Consider the following 5,935-nt stretch of genomic DNA (forward strand, 5'->3'; position numbering starts at 1 on the left):
ATCCGCAGTAGTATCACACTTTCTTTTATACAATAAAATGAAATCATATGAGCACTTTCAGTGTTATCTCGCTGTAACCTCTCTTCTTCTTGCACACAGTGAGATATAAGCTCATTTAGAGATCAAGTATCCTTTAAAGTGTTATAACTCACTTTGAATTGCCTAAATTGTGCAGGAAAAGAAATCAAAATAAAATGCACGAATAAATTTTCAGACAATTCTAACTTTAGTGTTTTCAATTCAGAAGCAAGATAAGACATTTCCATAATATACTTCCTTATGTTCCTTTTGCCTTTATACGTCATGGAGACAAGTTTGCTCAAAAGGTTATTTGCCAATGTCTTTTTATTTTTAGCAAAAAATTTTCAACATTTTTCAAGAACATTTTGGCATCTTTTGGTAATTGAGTCCCAAAACGCTTCAGGAATTGAGCGTTTCATAATCATAATGCTCATTCGATTAGATCTCTCTCACTTCTCTATTTTAACCTCATTGGGATTTTCTAGAGTGGAAGCGGATTTCTCTTCTTGAAGAGTTATATCCAGATCCATACAACTGAGGATAATTTCCACGGTATCCTTCCAAACCTTAAAATTTGTACCATTTAGCATAGGAATACTGCTAACTTGTGCAGAAATATTGGTAACTGAAGTTATAGTAACTAGATTAGAATAAAAAAATATGCAATAAACATTAGTTAAATAATGGGAAAAAATCCATATTAAGATATCTAGAACAATATTAATTTTTAATTTTTGGATAGAAAAATTAACTATAAGTAATACTCTCATTACAATAATCAAATATTGTTAAAAATTCTTGTCGAACATTAAGCATTTTTTTCTACCGACTAAATATGCACATAAAAACTTAAACTTTGCAACCTATTTATTATCGTATATGTTTTTCATTAATTGGCCAAAACAACAACCTTCATTTGAGCCTATTATTAATTGCATAATTAATAAAAATAAATAAATAAAAGTGTGTACCGTTTATTATTTGGTCAAACAAAAAATTTTCTTTGGGTCGATTATTGTTCGCATAAATAATGAATATCAATTTATTCCTAATTTTTTATTATTCAAATATTATTAATGTGTACATATAACTTGGTCAAATATAAATTTTTTTTGAGATAGATTAATATTTGCATCTATAACCTATACAATAATCTTTATATCTAAAAAAATAATTAAATAATTTTACACCAAATTAATAGAACATACAATTAAATTCGAGACAATCAAATTTTAGCAATACTCCATTAATATTTTAGAATAAATCAATTTATTATTTACTATATCAAAAACAATTTTACCAAACTAAATAAAAGGAAGACTGTCTCATATAATATATGTACTGTGTACATATACCTTAATATATAACCAAATAATGATAATATATAAGTGCAATGATTTGATTAAAAAGAATATGCTGTATGCATTATAAGTGCACGACAATGTATATATAAATATTCATAGATGATAATACAGATACATATAAAGAATTGCAATCCACTGCATTAGTATTAAGAGGATTAAACTTTATGTTCGTGCAACAATACTAGTTATATATGACACGCGCACACACACACACACATATATATATATATATAGATGGATCGAAAATTTACGGGTCGAAGCGGATATCGGATTATCTGACTGGAGCAATGAGGGTGGGTACCTGCAAAGACACTCCGACACTCGAGTCAGAATGAATCTAAGAGGTATAAGGTGTGAGGAATGAATGAATACCTAGAGGGACCTGAGTCCTCTATTTATAGGTGATGGTAGCTATCTTATCTTATCTTGTTTGGCTAAGATAAGGGAGCCATTTGAATTCGAAAGTTGGTTAGGAGCTCTAGAGGGCCGGTTCCGGGCCTTCTAGAAGGGCGAAGCGGGTTGGACCCGGGTAACCGGGTTCGAAGACCATTCCGGGCGTAGGATCCGTGGGTCGGATCCGTAACAGTTGCCCCCGGAGCGAGAGAGTGAGGGTGCTCGGTCTCATCGCTGGAGGAACCTTTTCCTCGCCGTTTGTGGTTTGGCAAGGAGATCGTTATTTGGTTTTTCCGGTCGAGGTCGAGGATTTGGGGAGTTCCTGGCCATTTCATGGTCAGGCGAGGAGCACGTTGTTTGGGCGTCTCATCACATGCCGGGTTTGATGACCGTTCTGAAGAAGGGCCCGGAGATCGGGTCTGGAACAGTTGCCCTGGAGCATGAGAGTATGCTTTCTTGGTCTCAATGCTAAGTCGTTGGGGAGTCCGATTCTCTGTAGTTTGGGAGACTGTGAGGGACCTAGAAAGGGCGTGACACCATCCTACATTTATTGGTAGGATGTTGGTCAGTCTGGCCTTCTGCAAGTTGGAAGATCGTCAGCTCATGCTTGTTTTGTGTGGCCTTTTTTGGACTGTTATTGTGAACTTATTTTAGGCCTCTTGGTGGGCTGATTTCAAGACTTTGTTTATTTAGCTTATTTGGATTTCCGTTTTGTTGGCTTTGCGGGTGATCGATTCACGAGTCACTATTTTTGTTATTTGGATATCCGTTTTATTATTTGAATATCCGTTTTATTGGCTTCGGGGTGATCGATTCCCGAGTAGCCGTTCACTTAATTGGATATCCATTTTATTATTTGGATATCCGTTTTGTTGGCCTCGGGGTAATCGATTCCCGTATAGCCGTTTACTTATTTGGATATCCGTTTTGTTATTCGGATATCCGTTCTATTGGCTTCTGGGTGATCGATTCCCGGGTAGCCGTTCACTTATTTGGATATCCGTTTTATTATTTGGGTATCCGTTTTGTTGGCCTCGGGGTAATCGATTCCCGTGTAGCTGTTTACTTATTTAGATATCCGTTTTGTTGGCCTCGGGGTAATCGATTCCCGTGTAGCCGTTTACTTATTTGGATATACGTTTTGTTATTCGGATATCCGTTCTATTGGCTTCTGGGTGATCGATTCCCAGGTAGCCTTTTCACTTATTTGGATATCCGTTTTATTATTTGGATATCCGTTTTGTTAGCCTCAGGGTAATCGATTCTCGTGTAGCCGTTTACTTATTTGGATATCCGTTTTGTTGGCCTCGAGGTGATCGATTCCTGTGTAGTCGTTTACTTATTTGGATATCCGTTTTATTAGCTTCAAGGTGATCGATTCGCGGGTAGCCGCGTTTGGTTCATGCCGTCGGACGGGGCAATGCTTTTGAAAAAATGAATTCCATTTATGGTTTGGGCCTCGTTAAAACCTCCCAATGTGGGTAGGAAAGAGTGCCCAGTAAGAAAATATACGATTAAACGACTTAAGCAATAAATGCAAGTAAAGAAGGCAAAATATAAAGGGTAAAGAGATAGTCTTACACGACCTCGATCTTGTTGCTTTGGAAGGATGTTTCTACATATAGTAGCACCGTAAGTTGGTGGAATTTCAGGATCTTGGAAGCTTGGTCCCGTCTAGTCTTCGAGCCTGTAGGCTCTTTTTTCGATTACCGTCTTGATTTGGTAGGGACCCTCCCAGTTGGGCGTGAGCATCCCTTCTCCCGGAGTGGGTGGACCGATATCATTTTGTCATAAGACGAGGTCTCCTGGTCTAAAGTCTCATTGTACCGTGCTGCCGTTGTACCTTAGACTTATTCTTTGTTTTAGGGCTAGCTCCCGTAGGTGTGTTATGCTCCTGATTTTGTCTGCAAGGTCCCACTCTGCTTCTTTGTCGTTTTCTCGCACGGTTCTGCGCGGACTTTGGTCTTGGCGTGCATCGAGGTTGGCGAGGAAGAAGCCTGCCGCATCTCAGGATCTCTTGCGGAGGGTCGAGCTGGTCTTCTCACACTCTATCGCGACTTCCCGGACTCCGTGTATTGTGCTGATAGTGCTGTCGTCGGCTTAGAACTTCATGAGTAAGAATTTGGTGAAGATGACCGCCAAGAGGTTGTTAATGATCTTTCTCCCGAGGATGATGTTTGTAGGTGGTGGAGTTATTGAGGATGACAAATTCGGAGAGGATGGTCTTTCTTTGGTTCCCGGCTCCGATGGTGAGGGGAAGTGTGATGGTGCCGTCTGGTTGAAGGAAGTTATCCCCGAGCCCGGTTACCCCATTATGGTGGGTTTGTAGGTTTTCATTTCGGAGCCCGAGTTTGTCGAAGGCTCCCTTGAAGAGGATGTTGGAATCTGCTCCTGTGTCAAGCAGTAATCTTTTGACCAGCCCGGTTCCTATCTTTGCGGAGATAACGAAGGGGGCATCTTTTGCCGAGGTGCCGTATTGGCAGTCCTCGGGGGAGAATGTTATTGCATTATTGGTGATGATTTTCGAGGTTTGGTTTCTGACTGCCAGGACCTTGAGGTCCTTTTTTAGTGCCGATTTCGACTTTTCTGGCTTATCCTTGCTTGTTATGACGTTGACGACTATGGTTGGGTCTGTTTCCGGACTTTCCCGGGGGGGCTTGTCTTTGTGTCCTTGGATTGCGTCCTTCCCTCTCTGGTGATCTGTCTCTTTCTGTGCGCTTCGACTCCCTAATGATCTTGGTGAACTCGGAGAGCTTGCCGTCTCGTATGGCTTGCTCCAGAGCGTCTTTTAAGTCGATGCAGTGTTGTGTTCTATGCCCGTATCCTCGGTGGTAGTCGCAATATAAACTCTTGTTGCCGCCCGTTCTTTCTTTAAGTGGCCGGGCCTTCGGAAGGACGCCTCGGTTAGCTATTTAGTGGTAGATCTCGGTGATGGGAGCTAACAAGAGGGTGTAATTTGAGCATTTGTCGATTTGGAATGTTCCTTTTGGTTTTCTCTTGGTGGGGGGTTTTGGCGAGGTGTCGTACTGCCGTTCTGCCGTTTATTGGCCGCCATGACTTGGCTCACCTCCTCATCGTTTATGTAATCCTTAGCGACGCTCTGAATCTCGTGCATAGTCCAGACTGGCTTCGTGGTGAGATACTTTCAGAAGTCCTCATTCATAAGCCCATTGGTCAGGTAGAAGCTCGCGACTGAGTCTGTGAGTCCGTCGACCGTCAGGCATTCGTCATTGAATCTGTCCAGGTATTTTCCCATAGATTCATCTTGTCTTTGGGTGATTCCGAGCAAGCTCATAAGGTGTTTAGCTTTGGTGATTTTGGTGGTGAACTGGGCCATGAACTTTCTGGTGATATTGTGGAAGCTGGCTATGGACCCGTTTGGGAGGGCGTTGAACCATTTGATCGTAGGGCCGGCTAAGGTTATCGAGAAGGCCTTACACCGGATCATGTCGGCTGCTCCTTCCAGGTTCATTCTGACCTCGAAGGATGTTAGGTGTTCCTGGAGATCGTTGGTCCCGTCGTATTTCATGTCAGTGGGCTTGTTGAAGTCCTTCAGGAGTTTGGCTCTCAAGAATTTTTCTGTGAACGGGATGGCTTCCATTATCATGTGCATGTTTCCTGCTCGTTTGGCCTCCAGATGGTGTCGTCGGTCGTCTTCTCCGCGTCGGTGTTTCGGGTCTAGGGAAACGCTGCGATCGTGTTGTCTGCAGTGTCGTTGCTCAGGGGGCCTGGTGTTCCTGGTATCGCGATGAGATCAGGTCCTGGAGGTCGCTTGGCTTGTATGCTCCGGGTGGTACCGTTCTTTGGGTGTAACTTGGCCTTTGAGGTTTTGCACCCTGAGGCACAACTCTTGGATTATCTGGACCGCCTTCTCTCCCAGGCCGTCGGGTGGCCAGGCTTCAGTGGGAGGACGGTTGTCCTCTCTTGGTTGTTGCTGGGTTGGGGTTGGCTGGCGATGTGCCGCGCTTATTATCTTCCCGTGGGTGGGAAGAGTGTTAGCTTGGAGTTCGGGAGTTGGGCTTTGTGGGTTTGAATTGGGGTGTTGGGTGGAGGATTGCTCCTCGAGGTTCTCCGTCATGCCGCCACGATTTGGATGTCCCCCGCATCTGTGCAAGAACCTTGAGAACTTTCTTGATCTATTGGCTCCTGAGAGGTCT

This window comes from Arachis ipaensis, chromosome B01 (assembly GCF_000816755.2).
Source record: "Arachis ipaensis cultivar K30076 chromosome B01, Araip1.1, whole genome shotgun sequence".
NCBI classification, from domain to species: domain Eukaryota; kingdom Viridiplantae; phylum Streptophyta; class Magnoliopsida; order Fabales; family Fabaceae; genus Arachis; species Arachis ipaensis.